The following is a 22,099-nucleotide window of genomic DNA, read 5'->3' as shown; positions in this document are numbered from 1 at the left end:
AAGTTGAGTTGAAAACACTTAGAGACCAGTATGGTGAGGTCAGCTATGCTATGGAGAAATGCTGGGCTAAAAATCAACAAAACACAAAATAAAACAAAACAGAATACTTTTCTTAAAAGTTTTTTTTATTTATTTGAGATAGAAAGAGAACATGAACAGGGAGGAGGGGCAGAGGGTGAGAGAGAGAAGCAGGCTCCCCGCTGAGCAAGGGGCCCCATGTGGGTGGGACTAAGTCCCAGGACCCTGAGATCATGACCTGAGCTGAAGGCAGAAGCTTAACTGACTGAGCCACCCAGGCGCCCCAAAACCTGAAATTTTTAAAAATGTTTATTAATTTGAGGGCCCCTGGGTAGCTCAGTTGAAGGACTGCCTTCAGCTAAGGTTGTGATCCTGGAGTCCAGAGATCGGGTCCCACATTGGGCTCCCTGCTCAGCAGGGGGTCTGCTTCTCCCTCTGATCTTCCCCCTCTCATGCTCGCTCGCTCTCATTCTCTCTCTCTCTATCTCTCAAATAAATAAATAAAATATTTTTTAAAAAGTTAAAAAAAAAAGATTTGTTTATTTGAGAGAGAGGAAGGAGGGGCAGAGGGAGAGAGTCTTGAGCAGACTCCCACTGCACATGAAACCTGACAGGGCTCGATCTCACAACTGAGATTCCAACACAACCCCGGCACCACGCAGGTGGCCCAAAATGTGATAATTTTTAATGCACTGCTGGGTTAATGAGAACTTAAGTCTCTGAAGTTCTCTTCTCACACCAAAAAGTTAGCCAGAAAAAGCAGGAATAAACAGTAAACAGACAGAAATGGTGGAGTTTTTGTTTGTTTTGTTTTTTATTGAAGTATAGTTGACATGCGGTATTCCATTAGTACAACATAAATGGTGGAGTTTTTGAGGACACATCTCCATATTAGCCCTCTGATTGGTCCAGCAGCAAAATAGGAGAGCTTAGCCAGAGTCCCATGTAATCCTAGGACCTTTGAAATGGTCATAGGTCAGTGGTGGTGCCTGGAGACTGCAGAAAAAAACACAAATCCTTCTGCAGAGAACACTTCCAAGATGCCTGTGGATAAAGTTCAACCAAATATTAGCTTGCAATCATTCACTGACAAATACACAAGGACACAGAGTAAGCAGAACACAAAACATTCCAATCCCAGAGATTTTGGGGGATACCAGAACTAACAAATAGAGAACGCAAAATAATGATGGCTAAAACCCTTCAAGAAATAAAAGACAGGATTATTAAAATAAGAAACAAATGCCTTTAAAAATAACCAGGCAGACTGGAAAAAATAAGCAAAATAAAAATACAGGTATTGAAATAACTCAATTAGATGAGACAGAGCTGAAGAACTTGTAGAACAGAAGACAGCTCTGAAGAACTTGCTCAGAGTGCAGGAAGGAGTGAAAAAGAAATAAAAATATAAAATAGGGACAAGAGCTATGGAAGACAGAGGGGTAGTATCTATGAAAGGGTTAGCTAATATCCCAGAGGAGAAAATGGCAGAGATAAGGGAGACCATGTCTGAAGAAGTAATAGCTGACCATTTTCCACAATGTTTTCTTGGAAGAACAAATAAACCATAATTTCTAGTGAAACAGCAAAGACGAAGAGAAGAGCATAGGAACAGACAGGGAGAAAGGACAGATACGACCTAAACACAAGTGTGAGTAGATGACTCAAGAGTTGTGTACAGCAACCAAGGGTCCCATGGAGAGCAGATTCACATCTCGACCACTAAGAAAAGAGAACTATCAACCTACAGTTGTGCACCCAGAAGGATCTCCTTGGGGGTGAAAAAAAGACACTTACAAAAAAAGAAAAGGGTGTTGACTTTACCCAAAACAAAAACCTTCTTAAGAAGATCGGGGCGGGGGGGGGGCGCCTGGGTGGCACAGTGGGTTAAGCCACTGCCTTCGGCTCAGGTCATGATCTCAGGGTCCTGGGATGGAGTCCCGCATCGGGCTCTCTGCTCCACAAGGAGCCTGCTTCCCTCTCTCTCTCTCTCTCTCTGCCTGCCTCTCTGTCTACTTGTGATCTCTCTCTATCAAATGAATAAATAAAATCTTTAAAAAAAAAAAAAGAGGGAAAAAAAAAAGGAGATCAGGGAGGGTATGAGAATTAAAAGGTTTTAAAGTCCTTGTTCTGAAGGCGTGAGATATATTGTTTCATTAAGGAAATTACGGTAAAAGAATTTCTTAGAGAAAACCATTAAAATAGCAAGAGCAAATGGGAAAAATAGAAACATATTGAGAAACTTGCTCTTTCTCTAGCATGGGAAGCAATTTCCCCTTCCCAAAAAGAAACCGTCGTATTTCTGTGGTTTCCTATTTTTTCCTCTCTAATCCCACAAAGAGAAAGGGACAAAAATTTTTTAAAAATGAAAGGCCAACCCTTCTTTAATAAAGCCAAGAGAAGGGCACCTGGGTGGCTCAGTTGGTATAGCATCTGATCCTTGATTTAGGATCAGGTCATGATCTCAGAGTCATCAGAGTCATGAGATTGAACCCTGCCAATGCCGGGCTTTGCACTGAGCACTGAGTCTGCTAAGATTCTCTCTCTCTGTCTCCCTCTGCCTTGCTCTGCCCCTCCCTGCCACTCACACCCATGCGTGTTCTCTCTCCCTAAAAAAAAAATAAAAATAAAAAAGTCAGGAGATGTAGAGAGTTATGAGTGAGAGAATCATTATTTATACAAGAAAATTATTCATTTTATAGGAAAAAATAACCATAGGATTATTTCTTTATTTCTTTATTATTTCTTTATTATTATAACCCACGCCCTTCATATATTTTTTACCTGAGATCTATTTTTTAAAAATTGTTCTGAAATGTAGACTGTGAAGAAAGTACATAAAGAATATATATGTAGAATTTAAAGACCAATAATAAAATGAACAGCATATGCCCAATAATAATATAATATAATATAATATAATATAATTACAATAATAATAACCTGGAAGCTTTCTGTGTGACTTTTCCAATCACATTATACAATATATCTGCCAGAAGTAGTCACTTAGCTGAATTTTGTTCCCCGGTTTTTCTTCACTATTGTTACTAGACATTTTTATATCGTTATATAATATGCTGATTAATTCTGACTGTATTATGGAATTGGAATCATACCTATGCATTCTTCTATGGCTGCTTAAAATTATTTTTAAAAATTTTATCCATGTTGATTTCTGGAGCTGTAGATCATTCATTTTCATTGCTATATATTATTCAGTTTGCAGAGGTAGTAGAAGTGACTTAGTTCAACCTACAGTTGATGAACATTTGGATTGATTCCCAATTTTTTTTTTTTTGCTGCAAATAATTCTCCTAAAAATACTTGTACATGTTTTCCTAATGAATATATGCTAGTATTTTTCTTTCTCTTTATTTCTTTTTTAAAAAAAAATTCTGATATATGTGAAATGGTTTTGTTGTAGAATATGCACCTCAGTGTTTTTATGTCTTACTGAAGCTACATGTCACTTACTGTTCAGTGTGGTGGGGTTCTTCGTGTTGTCTTTATTCCAGAACTTTCACCTAGTGGAAAGTTACGAACAACCTGGAAGGTAGAAGAAAGGTGGAAAACTGTGCTTTACCTCTTAAATTCTAGTATCTAAAAATAATACCTATTACTTCCTCTCACATTCATTTCAGTGGCTTAAAGCAGGTTATGTGGTCACACCTGGTTTCATGGGAGCAGCGAGGTACAGTCCTCCCTAAAACTGAAAATATGGGTCAGAAGCTCTGATGTCCACCCTAGTCCACCATCCTGGACACCAACTGTTTGGTTCATTCTCCTTCACCCATGCAGAGCCCAGAAACGCTTTTCTCAAGGAAGTCAGTACAGAAGCCCTATCCAGTCATGGCATTGAGCTCGAAGTACATGACCTCCAGTGGATGGGCAACAGTATTTAAATGAGAGGTTTCCAGGGTGGGGTGGGTGATTTTATGATTGAGTTGTCAACCTAAAAAGATAGGTTGAAGTCCTCAGCCCTGGTGCTGCTAAATGTGAACTTTTTGGAATCGGGGTCTTCGTAGATGTAATCAATTTAAGGTGAGGGGGTTACTGGTTGAAGTGGGGGGGACTCTAATCCCATGTGACTGGTGTCCTTGTAACAAAAGGAGAAAGGAGAGGAGAACTTTTGTGCGAACAGAAGTAGAGATTAAAGTGTTTAGCTGCTGCCAGTCGAGGAAAGTTCTGGATTCCCAGCAAACCACCAGAAGTTAGAAAGAGACAAGGAAGGAGTCCCCCGGACAGGTCTTGGAAGGAGCATGGGTTTGCTGCCATCCTGGTTTCAGCATCTAGTATCCAACTGGGAAACCGTTTCGGTCACCGCGTGGTGTTCTGTTGCGGCCCCCCAGGAAACGAGCACGGATGCATCATAAACATGTGTCTTTCCATCAGGTCCAGTGTAATTCCTCCTGAATTGAAAAACCTAAAAGGATATGTTTTTGGTCCCCCCTTCTTCCCGCACCCCTGATTTAGGGAGCTGAGACAGGACCATGGCAGGTGCGTGTGTCTGCATGAGGGACAAAGAGGATCTGAGTGTGTGTCCAGAGGAGTAGAACGTGAAGGTCACTACCTGTCCCTCCACTGTCTCTTTGTGGTCAGGCACAGCCATGTATGTAACTGGCTCACGGGGACGGGTTTGGGTGGACGTGATGGGCTATTCGTTATCGACCCAAGACTTGCCAGCCACGGTGAAACATTTTCTGAGATGAGCCCTCCATGGGGCTGATGATCAGAGCTCCTTCATCCCCACACAGGAAATTCAGGAAAATGCGGCTGCTCTAAGCCGCAGAGACCCCCCCGTTGTTTGTCAGCCCAGAATAATCTCGCTGATCCTCCTGGCAGACAAAGCAGACAACTCAGCAGTCTCTTCTTGAGAATATTACATTGTATTATAATAAGATAAAAGAAATAAACACTGGAATTTAATTTCTAATGTTCCACAAATCCTTCATTCTTCAGACTGAGGGAGATCTCTGAGCGTAGTGACTCCCCGCCTGACTTCCCGCGCCCACTTGGGGCTCGAGACCTCCTGGCACTGCCCGCACTCACTCATACATTGATCGAATGGCAACTCCATATCAGGCAGTGACAACGAGAGAGAAAAAAGACATGTTCCTCACATGACATTATTCATGGTCTGAAGACGTATTCAAGGAGGTCAGCTCCTTCGGTCATGGCGGTGTGAGAATGTCGACACAAAACTTTCTACCGTCTGGTGCCCCGAGGAGTCTGGGTCATCCTGCTGTGAGCTGCCTGTGGGGGCAGAATCCCCGGGCGAGAAGCCTCTGCGAGGTACAGGTGGCCGGGGGATTAGGGTGCAAAACAAGCGACAGGTCCCAGCATGATTCATGCTGTGGAGAGAGTCTGTGGAGGACCTCTGTCGGATAGAAGTCAGCTGGGAGAATCCAGAAATCCAAAGGTCTGAGTGTGGGAGGTGGGCAGAAACAGGACGAGAGAAGGGTGGGGGGCACGTCTGGAATCTTCCAGATGGAGAGGGTGGCTCTGCTCTGGGGCAGACCAGACACCCGCAGACCACGGTGGGCTCCGCTCTTTCACTGAGAGGAAGCGACGTTTGAACTGCTGGTGGCCCAAGGCTCCCAACAATCAAGCCCGCAGGATTCAGCACCCGATGGATAAGGAATGTCAGTAGTGATTTTGGGCAGAGGGAAGTGAGATGGAATGTTCCCTCGCACCAAGAATGGGGGAGCAGGGGCTCCGGACCATTGCACAGACCTTTGTCCCCGCGCCTGGAGAGCTTGCCTCGGATGCCGGAGACAACAGGATGCCAGCGGGGGTGTAAAGAGGCCGCGCTATGACCTGAGTGGTGGTTTTGGACGGGGGAGCTCTGTAGCATACTGGGAATGAGCTGGTGTCAGGCGAGTCCCGTGGCAGGACAGGTGGACAGAAGGAGCCTGCCTCGGTCCCAGCAGGACACAATGAGAGCGTGGATCAAGGCAGTGACAACGGGCATGTGGAGGAGAGAGGCCAGAAATAAAGACATTGCCGGGCTGGAAGGCTAGGATTGCAGGGGTAAGGAAGAAAGGCGAGTCATCGGGACCGGGACTTCAAACCGTGGTGACCAACACCAGCTGGCCGAGGGTACCTCAGCTCCATCCGCCCCAGTGAACCGGCTGTGACCGACACCAGGACAACCTTCCCCGCACTCCCTCCCGCGCCGAGTTTACTTTGAAAAGGAAGGGTTAACTAGAAATCTGAAGTTCTTCCTGATTGAAAATGCCATTATTCGAAGCTCCCCCCACCCCATTCATAATACTGGGTTCTAAAACCAGTGATACATGAAATGGCTGAGATTTTTCTCTAAAGTAAACTTAGAAAAATATATCGGGCATGGCCTTGAGCACCCTAAGGGTCCAACATATATTGAGAATGAGATGAGCCGCTCACTGAGGGAGATGACTGGGCTTTGGAATTTGACCTTGAAACAGTCCCTCATAAACAGACCCAGAGGGAGGAGGTGAGGGAGCTCAGAGATAAGTCAGGGAATTTGAGTTGAGCAAGATGATTAAAAATTGAGAACAGTTTCCTAGCTTGCTGTATTTGTTACAAGCTTATGAGTTATAGAAATATTGAACTTCAGTTTTTGAGTGAAACATGTAATGAAACCGATCGATTTTTAGGCTGTGCGAACATTCATATCTTTTTAATCGTTAAGAACACTTCTGGAAGGTTTTCGTTTCTTTGTAGTGGATCGTTTATAAGATCTGTGGATGGAAACTCCATTATCTGAGGTACATTCCATAGTACAGTACAGTGAAAATGGTCACAAACCACACATTTAATGGGAATGATTAGCAATGAAAAATGCAACCATTTCCCTCTGCATTGCCAGCAGACCTCCTGATGAATGTTTTATGATAATGTGCGAATGTTCTTTTTGGTCTCCCTGACTTTGGTGAAGCAGCTTGAAAATATTTCATCCCACATTTCAAATACTTTGTTCCAAGGATATGGAATAATAAAATGTGCTTCCCAGCATCTTGAATAATAAATCCATTTATTCATGAGGCAACTAATTTTGTAAACTTCGTGTAATTGAGGTTTTTCTGATCTGATGTAAGATTTTCCAAGAAAGGGAAAGAATGTAGAGTAAATAAGAATCCTTTTTATTTTTCTGAGTGTCATAGTAAACCCAAAGATGCCACCGACTCTTAGAACTGAAAAATGGGCTGTCTCGCTCAGAGCCATCCACCTTATGCTTTCATATACTTAAAATCAACAATGGGCTTATGTCCATGATGGAAGACAAAGCGTAGTGACTCGCAGAGAAATTAGCATTTGACTGACTTTCTGCTGTGGAAGAACACAACTGAAATCTTTGGCGCTTTGACACAGCCAGAAAGGATGCAAAAGGAGGAGGTAAAAATTGTGGAGGCGCGTCTCCCGTCGCTCTGCAAGGAGGCAGTGAGAGAACCGCTTATTACCGTCAGAGAGGTCACCCAGGTAGGGGCTGACTGCCATTTTGATTTGGCCTGGACTCTGGTTGGGGTGCATAAAAGGTGGTGGCAGGTAGAGCTGGATGTGAGATTTTGGTCGTAGGTAAAAAGTGAGGGAAATGAGAAGAGTATTTCTATTAAATCATTCAGTTATTCAGCCAACCAGTCATTCATTCAATAAATATTTGTTGACATGTAGTATGTTCTGGGCACTGCTGGGAAGAGAGTAGTGAACAGTACAGACAGAAACTCTTGCCTTCAAGGAGCTTATATTATAGCGAAGGATGCCAGATAAAGAACAAACAAGCAAGCAAAAGATCTAGCATGTCAGAACGTGGTAAGTGTTACAGAGAAGTACAAAGCAGGAAAGGAAGATGTGTTGCTGGGGATCCAGGGGCTATTTTAAATAGATCACAGGGGAAGGTCTTGGAGAACTTGGAGACCCAGTCAGCTGGAAACAGGGAATAGATACTCAAGGGCAAGAGCCTTTCAAGTAGAGGACCAATAGCATGAGCAAAGGCCCTGGGGCAGGAGGATTCTGGTTTATTCATGGAAGCAGATGGCTGGAGGGAAGTGGGCCCAGAAGAGAAGTCTCCAAGATGGCACACAAGTCGGGGCTATCTAGAACATGTGGTTCCTTGTGGATTCTTGTTCTGCCAGAGATAGAAGCCACCACAGAGCATTAAGCTGAAGGGTAATGTTATCTGTTGTGGATTTAAATAATCATTCTGGCTGCTCTGTGGAGAATAGATGGGTGGTAGTGGGCACAGGGTGAAAGCAAGGAGCCAGAGATGCAGATCTTAAGATGCAGAATGAAGATGCTTGAGCCTTGGACAAAGGAGCAGAGATAAGCAGCTGTTGTGTTGGGAGGAGATTCTGACAGTAGAACCAACGGGGCCTCCTGATAGATTGGATACACGGTTCAAGAGAAAGAACCGTCAGAAATGACAAAAATAGGGGCACCTGGGTGGCTCAGTCCGTTAAGCGTCTGCCTTCAGCTCAGATCATGATCCTGGGGTCCTGGATTGAGTCCCACATCAGGCTCCCTGCTCAGCGAAGGGTCTGCTTCTCCCTCTGCCTCTGCCTGCTGCTCTGCCTGCACCTGGTCTCTCTCTCTGCCAAATAAATAAATAAAATCTTTAAAAAAGAAAAAAAGAGATGATGAAAATGACCATCCAAACACCTAGCAGGGGGACACTGGAGACTGGGAGCCTGAAGACCGTGCGGGGGACATGTTAGGAGTTTCTGTCTGAATCTGTTCGATTTGAAATGTTTCAAAGTGTGGAGGGAAAAACAAAGCGTGCAGTCCCTCGGCTTTTAATATGTGATTGTCCAGGAAAACAGACGTGTGATAAAAGTTTGTACAATAGAAAGGAATGACGACCACTGAATTTAAGGTGGTGGCTTCTCCATCTGGGGAAGAAAGGGCAGAGTGTTGGCATCCAGAAGGAATCACAGGTCGATGGTCATGACATTGGTGATGTTGCACATTTTTAAGTGGACAAGAATGTTCGCTGCTATTGATTTCATTATGTTTCGTAACTTACCTATATTCTGTTGTATCAGTCAGATATTCCACGATAAAAAAAATTCAAGCAGAATGAGAGTCATTAGGAACAAGGATTCCAGACAATTGTTTTGAGGACTGTTTCTGTGAAGAGGGGCAGAGAAACTGGATTAAGGGAGTAAAGAGGGGGTATTTTATAAATTGAATAATAATAATAAAGGGCTCTGTGCTGCTGGGATGTTCCGGTTGGAGGGGCCCCTCGGTGGCACAGGGGGAAGGTGGCTGCAGACTCGTCCTTGAGCAGGAGAGACGATAGGCAGTGTCCCGCCCACCGCCTGTCCGTTGATGGAGTTCCTTTTATATTTTAGATATAAATCCACTATTGGTTTCAGATATGGATGATGCCGTCTCCTGGTCTGTCAACTGTCCTTAGCATTCTCCATTGAACAGCAATTCCTATTTTGATGGTTTAATTTCATTTGAGCCAAAATATAGTCCGTCATTCATTTCAGATGTCGTGTTCACGGATTCATCAGTTGCGTGTAACACCCGGGGCTCATCACATCCCGCGCCTGCCTTACTCAGTGTCTGCTGAGTTCCTTCTGCATGCTTGTCTGCTTTAAGACGGGCACACGTACCAACTGACTGGAAGTTCTGCATCTGCAGGAGGACTGCCTGCTTGCAGGCCCCTTGTGGGGTGGTCTGGTGGTCGGTGTCTCATGGTCTCTTCACCTCAGGGGTCAGACTCTGCTCATATCCTGTCTGGAGGTTGTCACTGAGCTGCTGGCTTGTTAGAAAGGGTGAAGGAAGGCTCGGGTGGGGATGGGGAGGGGTAGTATTGAGGGAGGTTTTCAGACCAGAATATGCAACTTTTTTACACAAGCCTTCTGGTTTTGGGGGGCAGCACCCCCCAACTTATACCATGCCTGCGTGTCCATAAGCCCAGAGACTCTCATTTTACATTAGAGAATAAACATCCAAGTCTTCTTTCTGGGTTCGGGGAAGGGCACTGGGCTGACTAATCAGAGTTGGGGGGACTGTATGTGGTTCTAGACTTTGAGAGACCTGGGCTCAGTCCCCTTCTTGTAGCACTTCGTCCTCAGGAGCTCTGAAGAGAAAAGGGAGTAAATCTCTGGCTTCTTGGCTTGGCTAGAATTCAGCTTCCCTGTGATTTCAAAGTCACCGTTTATCTATTTATTTCCTTGCTTCTAACGTCTGGGAGTACTCATTTCTTCTTTTCTACATGTTTCTGTGGGGCTGGAGGCTTCCAGTTCCCTGCCGTCTTGGGGAAAAGCCGTTCCTGCTTCCCTCAAAGACAAGGCCTCCAGGCTGAGGCTTCTCTAGCTTTCCCTGCTGGCCCCCGAGCTATCAGGCACTTCTGGGAAGTGCCACCGGATTTAAAGGAACTCCACTCACCCATCTGTGATTACAAACAGAACAAGACAGCTCGTGTCCCTGAGGTGGGCCAGGCACAGGGTCCCCACTCCCTTCCTGACACCTTCCCTACCCTTGTCTCCTTCTTGGCCCCATGCAAGAGCTCTCCCTCAGTGCAAACGGAGCAGACACCTCTCTGGATTGAGCCTGGCTAGAGGTGGAGAATGTGATCGTGTCCGTGAGCTTTTCTCCAAGCTCATGGACTCTGTAAAACCGAGAGCCCACTTTGCAGCAAGAAGCTCTGAGACACGTACGCCTTTTGTAGAATTCTCCAGAGCATGCGGCAGGTCGGAGAACAAGGGCCTTTGTCTCCTGCACGAGTGCTTGCGCTTTGCATTCTAGCTGGAACCAGGGGGGGCGTGTGTTCCCTGCTTCCTTCTGAGAGGGCGGAAGCGCCAAAATTAGGCCTCACCTAAGAGAAAGGCCCTTCTCCTTGACCTTGTGCTAAGGGTCTAGCCTGGTCCTGCCTTGGACTATAACATGATTTCCAGATTTGTCTCATTTTTCTATCAAAGTGTTTTGCAACAGAAAACACACATTTAAATCCCACCCCAGCCCCAGTTCGTAGCTACGTAAGGGAGGACCAGAGACGTCCAGCACGCTCGCTGGAACTCTGCATCGGAGATACGTGCTGGCACCGAGTTCCAGCCATTTGCCTTGGCTGATCGCCTCTCCCCGCAGAGGCCCTGGTTTTTCTAGGAAGATCATGGGAGAGTGCAGATCATTCTCCAAATGTTCTAATCATTTCTTAGAATTTTCCATGTTTGCTTATTAAACTTGCTGACCTGAAGTCATGGTCATGGATTTCCAGAATATTTTTTAAATTAAAACATGAAAAAGTTAAAAAAAAAAAAAAAAGGCACTGAGCATTTTGTTGGCAAAGCTGAATGCGAATGGGCTCAAAAGTTAGAGTATAATCTTTCATGAAGGGAGGATTTGGATGATGAATTAATAATGCACTAATGTTATTAAGTTCCTAGGCTGTAGATTGGATCCGTTGCGTGTGCACAGGGAAAGCTGGCTGAGGTGACTTAATCAATTACTTACGATCTCACACAGAATTCTGATTAGTACCTTTCTTTCCAGAAGTCATAGCAAAACAAAACATTAAAGCCCTCTATCAAGATGCCTCACAAACTGCCAGGCACAGCACTGTCACTGTAGATTGTCCTAGGTTCGGATCATATTTCATAGAATGGGGAAGAGTGGTGGCAGCTAGGACAGCGAAGGCCTATGGGGACCCACGGTCCTGGTTCTAATCACAGAATTCCCACTTCCCGTTCTTCTACTATTGTTTATCATGCGTTAGGTGTTTTGTCTTTGTTTTTGTTTTCCTTGTCAAAGGTGTCCTTTGAAGCTGAGGTTCTTTTGTATTCCTGAAGTTTTCAATTATCAGGACAAAATGGGATCTGATGTAATTGCCACCATGTGGTAGACTGAACTGTTAGTCGCATTTCCCCCTCCCCTGCAGTGTGGTTCTACCTTTACGACCTTGACCCCACTGAGGGTGGAAAGTTCTTCACTCTTGACTCTGCACTTGGCTATGTGATTCACTTTGGCCAAAGGAATATTTAGGTTTGCACTCTTGCTTCTCTGTTGTTGTCATGGGAAGAACATATCAATGAACTCTGGGTATGTGTTACGTAGAATTGTTGCAGGTATAACTGATCGATCAACTCAGCATTTTATTTTATTTGCCAAACAAGAACAGCAAAGGACAAAAGTACTTATTATTATTACCATCATCTCATATTACTAAAAACCAGAAATAATACAATTTAGGATGAAGAAATTTCCTTCAAACTGAAATATTTCCTTCAACCTGAAATATAACTCTACAAAACACATTAAAGGTTTTCCATTTTCTTCACTTTTTTTTTAATGGGACCCATGAAAATTTCATCACTGACTTGTAGCAGTCCAGGGAATAACTACAAGGAGCCTTAACACAGAGAGAAGGATCTAGTCGGGGGTCCCCCAGAAGGTTTCCCCAACTCTGTATGAGTTAAAGTTCCTGCATATTTCTCTTGCCGCATAACTCAAGGTACCATGTTGCTATAGTGACTGTCACAAAAATCTCCTTCTTTAACTCTTTGAAAGTAAGTGACACCCCTTGCATTAAAGTATGCTGTTCCTGAGAGGTGAGGACGAGCAGAAGAAGCCAGGTGAGGTCCTTCAAGAAGTGTCCCTAAATGGAGCAGGTGGTTTTGGTCACCAACGCCCAGGGTCTCTGACCCATGGACCTCGATGAGAGCGGCCTTGTCGGCAGGCTTGGGCAGTGTGACGTGGGATTTGTTTTCTCCACCTTACTCGCCTTTCTTATTTTTAGCGCCACTGTTCACAAAGAAAATAAAGAAAATCACCCAGAACACTGAACATTGAATTGCTGGTTGCAGAATATAAATTATAGCCCAAGAGAAGGAATTTGGTTTTTCCTCTTGTTATGAAGCATGAAAGTAGTTATTCCCTCAGGAAATTGTGGTCGAGGGGTAACAAAACAAAGGATATTCAAGTGGAAGACCTTCCAAGGACAGGTGGGAAGCTGAGTCTGGACTTGAGCGCAGCTCCAAACCTACTGCTTTCCGCCAGACCCGATGCCTACCGCCTGTGAATTCAGCCAGGTGCCCGGGCGAATCCCCAGCTCCCTGGCGTGCAAGGCAGGGATTACAGGCAGCTGGGGTCCGCTCTGCATTGGTCATAGAATGGCTCTGCTCAGTCACCAGATTCTTCTGGCTCTTGTTTTGGGAATTAAAAATTAAAAGCAAACTATATATTTATATTAATATATATTTTTTATATTGTATAACATATATTATATATTAAATATGTATATGTATACATATTTAATATTTAACATGTATATATAATATATTATATATGTATACATATTTAATATACATACACGTGTATGTATAACATACATGTCTATGTATACATATACATAAATGTGTGTATATATACATATTTAATATATAATATATATTATACAATCAAAGAGAGTTATTAAATATGTATATATACACATATTTACATACACACAAATGAATGCATATAAAAATGATAAAACTGTTTAACAAATTATTCAGGGACACACATATGAAAAAATTATTTGTTTTCATCTGAAATTCAAATTTAACTGAGTATCCTGTATTTATCTGGCAGTTGATCTAGGAATGAAATGGATTGGCTGCCTTTGGGGTCTATAGGTTATTCACTGAGCTACAGGGTTTGAAGAGGCGAGGTACGATTCTCTCGACTGCGGGAAAAGCAGTAAAGACTGTTGGCAGAGATAAATTGCATGTGGCAAGCTTCTAAGCCTGTTCTGTTAAAGTCCTGAGTGCCCCTCGCCTGCTGGAGGTTGGGCAGCAAATAGCATTCTCACTCTGACGTGTGGAGGTGAACTCTCTCTGATTTCCCATGTCCCCATTGACAAACTGTCATGGCTACCAAAGTAATTTGGCTAAACAGAAACTAGGAGCTGAATTTCTGTTTCTTATGCTCTGGGAATTGTCTTGAAGACCATTAACTATGTTGGGATGCACAGAGGATCAGATCCCTGAATTCTAGGGGACCAATGTCAAGGTGACATCATCCTGGAGGGTCTTCTAGGCTGATGAGATCTGGGGCTCCCTTTTAACTCCTGTGATTTAAAACCAGCACAAGGAATCTAAGTTTTTAGCTCCTTTTTCATGGAACTATATACTAGTCCTGCTGATCCAAATGTTAGCACTCAGATGTGGGTGGGAAAATGAGTAAGGTTTGGGAAAAGAAGACTAGAAGTCCTTGCCCAGGGCAGCATTCCTTGAACACCCCACTCCACATTTCCCTGTTCTAGTCTTCAGAGGTGCTTCAGATATTCAATAAACATGATCAATTAATGGTTGAACTACTTCTGATACTTTCCTGTATTTTAAATCTGCATTCTCTATGATCACCTCTTTATAGCACAATTTTATAGTGTTTTTACCAGAGAAAAGATAGGTCAGTCTTTCCTCTTAGATGTCTAAGTAAAAAAATTTAAAGTCACATTCGAAGTTTAGAAAATTTTCTTCCAGCTTCACAATTCACTGTTGGCAATGTCTTGCTAATTTTTTTTAGAGTTATCATCAAATTTGGAAAAATCATATGAAATTACTTTCATGTACGAGCAGTGAGATTTCAGGGACTTCTGGTTCTCTTGTTTGATAACTGCCCTTATGTGCTCTAAAATGGTGACACTCAATAACCAGGTATCAGGCAATTCTTGGCAAGATGTGGGTGAGTTTTCCCCGAGTGCTTTAGGAGTATCCCTGGGAACCAACCACGTCAAATAAGGTCTAGCAAGAAATCCTATCTGTGCATAGAAGTGAATTGCAATGTACATTAATATTTTCTACTAAAAGCAAATCGAATCACTATGTTTGTACCCTTTGGATAAATACCTAGTAATGCAATTGTTGGGTCATAGGGTAGCTCTTTTTTTAACTTTTTGAGGAACCTTGATACTGTTTTCCCAAGTGGCTGAACCAGTTTGCATTCTCACCAACAGTTTAGGAGCGTTACCCTTTCTCCATATCTTTGCCAAGCGATTCAAAAGGGCACGTGCACCCCAACATTTATAGCAGCAATGTCCACAATAGCCCAGATATGGAAAGATCCCAGATGTCCATTGCCAGATGAGTAGATAAAGATGGGATGTGTATATAGACAATAGAATATTACTCAGCCGTCAAAAAGAATGAAATCTTGCCATTTCCAACAATGTAGATAGAACTAGAGAGGATTATGCTAACGAAATAAGCCAGAGAAGGATAAATACCATATGATTTCGCTTATATGTGGAATTTAAGAAACAAAACAGATGAACATAGGAGAAGGGAAGGAAAAATAAAATAAGATGAAAACTGAGAGGGAGATAAACTGTAAGAGACACTACACCCAAGGGAACAAACTGAGGGTTGCTGGAAGGAAGGTGGGTGGGAGGAAGGGATAAGTGGGTGATGGCATTAAGGGGGCACATGATATGACGAGCACTAGGGGTCTATGCAACTGATGAATCATAAAATTCCACCTCTGAAGCTAATTTTAAAAAAGCAAATTGTTATATCTCCAATTCAACATTTTTATCATGTTTGCCAAACTGATGTGAAAAATGATTTTCATTTTTATTTGTATTAAAAGTCTTCATGAGACTAAACTTTCTTTTCTTTTTTTTTTGTTTTTTTCATTGTTCTATTGTGAATTTCCAGTTAACTCCTTTCTCTTTTTAAGTTTTTTCTTTTTTCTTACTGATTTGCAAGACTTTAAAAATATATGTTAAAGATAGTAGCCTTTATGCTTTGTATATGTTACAAGTGCTTTTCTGTCTGAGTATTAATCTTGTTTCTGATGCTCTCTGCTGCATAGAAAGTTTTAATTTTTAATAATTAAATGTACAGATCTTGACTTAGTAAGTCCTTCTCTATTGTAAGATTTTAACAATGTTGACCAAATAAGAGTGAGAGCCTTGAGAATAGCAGTATTAGTAATACTTAGAGCTGCTGTATCTGTTTATTTAGTACATGCTGTTTGCCAGAGATCTCTCTAGATACCGAACTTACACAATTATAATGAATTCTCTTTAGCCCTGCAACCTAGGTGCTGTTAATTTCAACAAAAAGATTGCTGTGAAAATTTGCTTGACATTAATAATTGACTCTTCATATGTAAGAGCATGCTCTGTCTCTTCATTTATTTCATGCTTTAAAGTAAAATTTTATAGTTTTCTTTATGCTAATCCGGTTCATCTCCTAAGGGGAGTTTTTTTTGTTGTATTGTGAATGAGATCTTTTTAAAAGTTATACTTGTAACTGGTTATTATTAGCATATTGCACACCTTTTGAATTTTATATGTAGATCTTATATCTGACCACCTTATTTTTTTATTTTTAATTTTTTTTATTTTTCATTATGTTCAGTTGGCCAACATATAGTACATCATATTTGTTGTAGTGTTCAATGATTCAGTAGTTGCATATAACGCCCAGTGCTCATCACAACACATGCTCCCCTTAATACCATCACCCAGTCACCCCATACCACTCCCCCTCCCCTCTGTAACTCTCAATTTGTTTCCCAAAGTCCAGAGTCTCTCATGGTTTGTCTGATTTCTTCCCATTCAGTTTTCCCTCACTTCCCCTGTGGCCCTCTGCTTCATTCCTTATGTTTCACATCTGAGTGAAATCATATAGTAATTGTCTTTCTCTGCTTGGCTCATTTCACTTAGCAATAATGCCCTCCAGTCCCATCCATGTTAATGCAAGTGGTGGGTATTCATCCTTTTTGATGGCTGCGTAATGTTCCATTGTATATATGGAGCGTATCTTCTTTATCCATTCATCTAGATAGATGAAGGGCATCTCGGCTTCTTCCACAGTTTGGCTATTGTGGACATTGTTGCTTTGAACACTGGGGTGCATGTGCCCCTTCTTTTTACTACACCTGTATCTTTGGGATAAATATCTATTACTGCAATTGCTGGGCCTTAGGGTAGCTCTATCTTTAACATCTTGAAGAACCTCCATACTGTTTTCCAGAGCGGCTTCCCTAGCTTGCATTCCCACCAATAGTCCAAGAGGTTTCCCCCTTCTCTACAACCTCACCACGGTTGTTTCCTGTCTTGTTAATTTTGGCCATTCTAGCTGGTGCAAGGTGGTATCTTATTGTGGTTTGGATTTGTATTGCCCTGGTGGCTACTGATGTTGCACATTTTTTCACATGTCTGTTAGCCATTTGTATGTCTTCTTCAGAGAAGCGTCTATTCATACCTTCTGCCCACTTCTTGACTGGATTATTTGCTTTCTGGATGCTGAATTTGATAAGTTCTTTATAGATTTTGAATATCAGCCCTTTATCTGAAGTGTCATTTGCAATATCGTCTCCGATTCCATGGGTTGCCACCTAGTTTTGTTGACTGTTTCCATTGCCATGCAGAAACTTCTCGTTTTGAAATCCCAAAAGTTCATTTTTTATTTTGTTTCCCTTGACTTTAGAGGTGGGTCTTGAAAGAACTTGCTGTGTCCAATGTCAGAGAGGTTACTGCCTATGTTCTCCTCTAGGGTTTTGATGGATTCCTGTCTGACCACTTTACTTGACTCTCTTCTTTGTCCTAATAATTTTCCAGTTGGTTATCTTACGGTTTCTTGGCAGACTGGCATGGAGTTATAAAGTTTACACATTCTGCAACTTATATTTAAGAGGAAATGTAGTTTCTTTCTTTCACCCATAGTTGACTTGGTCTTCCTACTATTAGAACATTTAACTAAAGTTCTAATTTTGTCCAGTCTAGTAATTTAAGTGCACTCTATAGAGTATACCCAGTCTCTCCAGGAAAAACAGCAAAAGCACAGTTGTTTGGTGATCTGCTGCTCTGCCCTTAATATCCCCAAGATTGGGTCTGGATATAGGAGGAAAGCTGCTCTGTCTTCAGGGTGTGCCAGGAGGGAGGATTCCACTGATCTGCCTTCTCAATGGAGACCTCTCTGTCAGCTCTACTGGGCTCAGTACTCTAACTTGCGGCTGGATTTGCAGTTCGCTCTGTTTTACTTTACCGATGCTCCTGAATGCAATGATCATACTCGCACTGGCCGTCGTCCCCAGGCCCCCACACTATTCTATGAACTTGCCCCAGTTCCTGCTGGCTGCAGCCCAGAGTCTCTGCCTCTTCCTCTCCCTGCCCCCTGGTTTGGAGGTCCCACCCAGGCTCTGCTCTCAGGACACAAGCCCCCAGGGTCCCCACAGAGCTGGACACTGAGCGTGGCTTGTGAAAACTGCTCCTCACAGCCTCCCTTGGCATGGATTTCTCCCTTTGGTGTGGTTGAGTCCCTTCATGGTATGAGAACAACTTATGAGATGGACTCCCTGGATCCCAGATGGGGAGCAGGAGACAAGAGAATCCCTCGGCCCTCAGTTTCATCTCATCTGCCTTTCATATCTCTTTCCTTGTCCATGGTGTCCTTTCTGCCAAAAAGATTTCTTTGAAATTTGTCCTCTGTTCTTTTTTTTTTTTTTTTTTTTTTTGGTCATGGCTTTGCAGTCATAGGACAACATTGTATCTTCTCTACCCAAAAAAACCACTAATCCCACTCATGTGTTAGAAGCCAAATATTACTGGATTCTTTCAGTTTGTGAGATGAAATTATAATCTCCATCCCTGCCTGCCCTTCATCAGTTAGGGCAAATATCATGGACTAAATGATTTTCAAGTATTGTCCTATTTACAAGGTCATCATAATAATTGCAAATGATTTTGTGTGTATTTTTCTTAGTGCACAAAGCAGGGGCCCTAAGACAATGTGGACTAATAGGATTAATACAAAGAATTATTTTGTATTATTATTCTGACTTTCATGATGTTACTTTAATATTTCACCGTTGTGTAATGATGTTTTCTGGCAGATATGCTTAAGTTAAGAAAATTCCCTTCTATTTTTTGTTTACTAAGAATTTTTTAATTAAGAATAAGCATTGTTTATTTATTTTAATTTCAGTATAATTAACATACAGAGTTTTATTAGTTTCAGGTGTGTGATATAATGATTCAACATTTCCATACTTTACTCGGTGTATTCTTAATCCCCCTCACCTGTTTCACCCATCCCCCAGCCCCCACCCCTCTGGAAACCATCAGTTTATTCTCTGTAGTTAAGAGTCTGGTTTTTTGGTCTATTTTTTCTTTGATCATTTATTTTGTTTCTTAAATTCCACATATGAGTCAAATCATGGAATATTTGTCTTTCTCTGACTGACTTATTTCACTTAACATTATACTCTCTAGATCCATCCATGTTGTTCATGTTGCGCAAATGGCAAGATTTCATTCAATTTTATGGCTGATTAACATTCCATTAATATATATGTATATATATATACATATATATGCATAGACACCATATCTTCTTGACCAATTCATCTATCAATGGGAACTTGGGTTGAAATTATAATGTCTTTTTAAAAAAATAAATTTTAAATTAAATTAAATTACATTTTTTTCAAGTGTATTCTTTAATCCCCATCACTTTTTTCACCCATCCCCCCACCACCTCCCCTCTGGTGACCATTACTGTGTTCTCTATAGTTAAGAGTCTGTTTCTTGGTTTGTGTTTCTCTCTCTCTCTCTGTTTTTTGTTTGTTTGTTTGTTTTGTTTTGTTTTTTTACTTTGCTCATTTGTCTTGTTTCTTCAATTCCACATATGGGTGAAATCATATGGTATTTGTCTTTCTCTGCCTAACTTACTTTGCTTTAGCATTGTACTCTCTAGCTTCATCTGTGTTGTTGCAAATGGGAAGATTTCATTCTTTTTTAGGTCTGAACAATAATCCACCATATATACATATACACTACATCTTTATCCATTCGTCTGTTGATGGACCCTTGGGCTGCTTCCATGGTTTGGCTATGGAAAATAATGCTGCTAGAAACACAAGGTGCATGTATCCCCTTGAATTAGCATTTTTGTATAAGCATTGTTGCTTTAGTAAGTGATTTTGGGGGGGTGCTTCTATTGATAGCTTTATGTAATTAAACTGTATTTCTAGATATTCTAACTGTTCTGGTTACGTTTCTTGGTGGCAAGCAATGAAAAATAGACCTTGAATAACAATAAAGAAAAAGTGCATTGGAACTGCACTAGAGATATTTTGCAGAAGCAAAGTAAAAGCTGAATGATTACAGCTCAAGAAAGACAGGAATTGGGGTTGCTCCAAGGAGCAGAGTAGTGGGAACCAGTGGACCATTTAGCTACTATGGCACCGTTGTATAATTGACCCTGACTCCTTTTGTTGCTTTATAACTCTTTTCAAGAAGCAAAATTTAAACAGAGAGCATCTGAATGCCCCAGCTTAGGGCACATGTCCACTACATCGTTGAGCAGAAGTAGTGTGTACGCTTCTGGAATGGGGACAGAGTAAGTCCTCAGAGAAAGTGGCACTGTTACCAAAAGGTTAGAGTATCATGTTGAGAAGGAGATGTATTAGACAGGAAAAATACTAATTACCATAATACATGCTGGGCTGGAGTCCCAATTTTATTTTATTTTATTTTATTTTTTTAAAGATTTTATTTATTTTACTTGAGACAGTGAGAAAAAGCGGGAGAGAGAGAGAGAGCGCACCAGTACAAGACAGAGGGAGAGGGAGAGAAGACTCCCTGCTGGGCAGGGAGCCCAACTCAGGGATCAATCCCAGGGTCTTGAGATCATGACCTGAGCTGAAGGCAAATGCTTGACTGACTAAGCCACCCAGGTGCCTGTAGATTCCCAATTTTAAAAATAATCTATATTGTGTATATGTATTTGCATCTCTAGGGTTGAATCAATTGTATTTTGGAGGTGTGGTTTGAAGTTTTCTATCCCTTTTTGGGGTATATTTCGAAAAAGTTTAACTAATAGGAAAACTTTTCTTTCTACATTGATAGAATTTTCCTGGATCTGGTATATGATTATCATTGGTTAATTTACAATTTATTCCTTGAATAGTGGTATTTTTAGGTTTTCTTGCCTCTTGAGTTCTGACTAATTATACTTTCCTAGAAAATTGTTCATTCCATGTAGATTGTCAAAATATATATTGTTATAAATTTATATCTAATATTTTCTTATACTTAAAAATGCTTTCTTCTTGTGATTCAGGCATTTTACCTATTCTTATTCTCACTTATTGGTTTCTTCCCTTTCTTTCTAAACAGATCTGTCATAAACTTTTTAATTTATTGGACTTCAAAAATACTGCTCTTGCTTTTGTAATGTGTTTTTTAATTAAATGAGTTCATTTATCTCTTCTATTATCTTCATTGATCCCCCTCCTACTTTTTCACGTTATTTTGTTATTCACTTTCCAACTTCTTGAGTTGAATACCAATTTATTCATTTTTATTATCACAGTTCCTAAAAAATTCATTTTATGAAAAAATAATTTTAAGGTCATAATTATTTCTATGAGTACTTCTGCTTTTCATAGGATTTTTCTACAAGTCCATAATTTATACTTTTATTCCTTACTTATTTAGGCAGCATTTTAAAACTTGCAAGTACATAGGGTTTTTCCCTCCTGAGCTTTTCTATTATTGAATTTTAGTGTTATTGTACAGCAGTCAGAGAATCTGGCCTGTGTGCTTCCCACTTTTTGGAAATTTATAGAAATATATATTGGGGTCAAAAAAGTAGCCAAATAACACAACAGAGGCAGCCAAAACATAACCCTCAGTCACTATTATGACTGAGGAAATTTGAAGAAAAGACATGTCTAATCTTAAGTTTTTTGTTGATTGTTTTTATTATTTATGTATTTGCTGGGCTGCACCATTTTGCTTACCTCCTGCCCCAGCCCATTAACTCAAGTCTTCTGTAGAGCAAACTGCACACACACACACACACACACACACACACACACACATACACACACACATTTGAATTGATGCCAGGAAGTGATGGGAGCAGCCATCTGTGATGGTGTCTGGTATGTCCATGTGGTTCAGAAGAGACTGCTCATGCAGGAAGGCATTGTGTGGGGCTGGTATGAAGTAGGGAGAAAGGGTTGGGAGGGTGTGATGTCAGCCAGGGCCCTCCAGAGAACCAATATGATGTGGACATGTATGGAGAGATTTATTTTAAGGAATTGAATCCCATGGCTGTGGGGGGCTGGTGAGTCTGAACTCTTCAGGGCATGTTGG

This window comes from Mustela erminea, chromosome 17 (assembly GCF_009829155.1).
Source record: "Mustela erminea isolate mMusErm1 chromosome 17, mMusErm1.Pri, whole genome shotgun sequence".
In the NCBI taxonomy this organism is placed as follows: domain Eukaryota; kingdom Metazoa; phylum Chordata; class Mammalia; order Carnivora; family Mustelidae; genus Mustela; species Mustela erminea.
Note: the sequence above shows the minus strand (reverse complement) of the source record.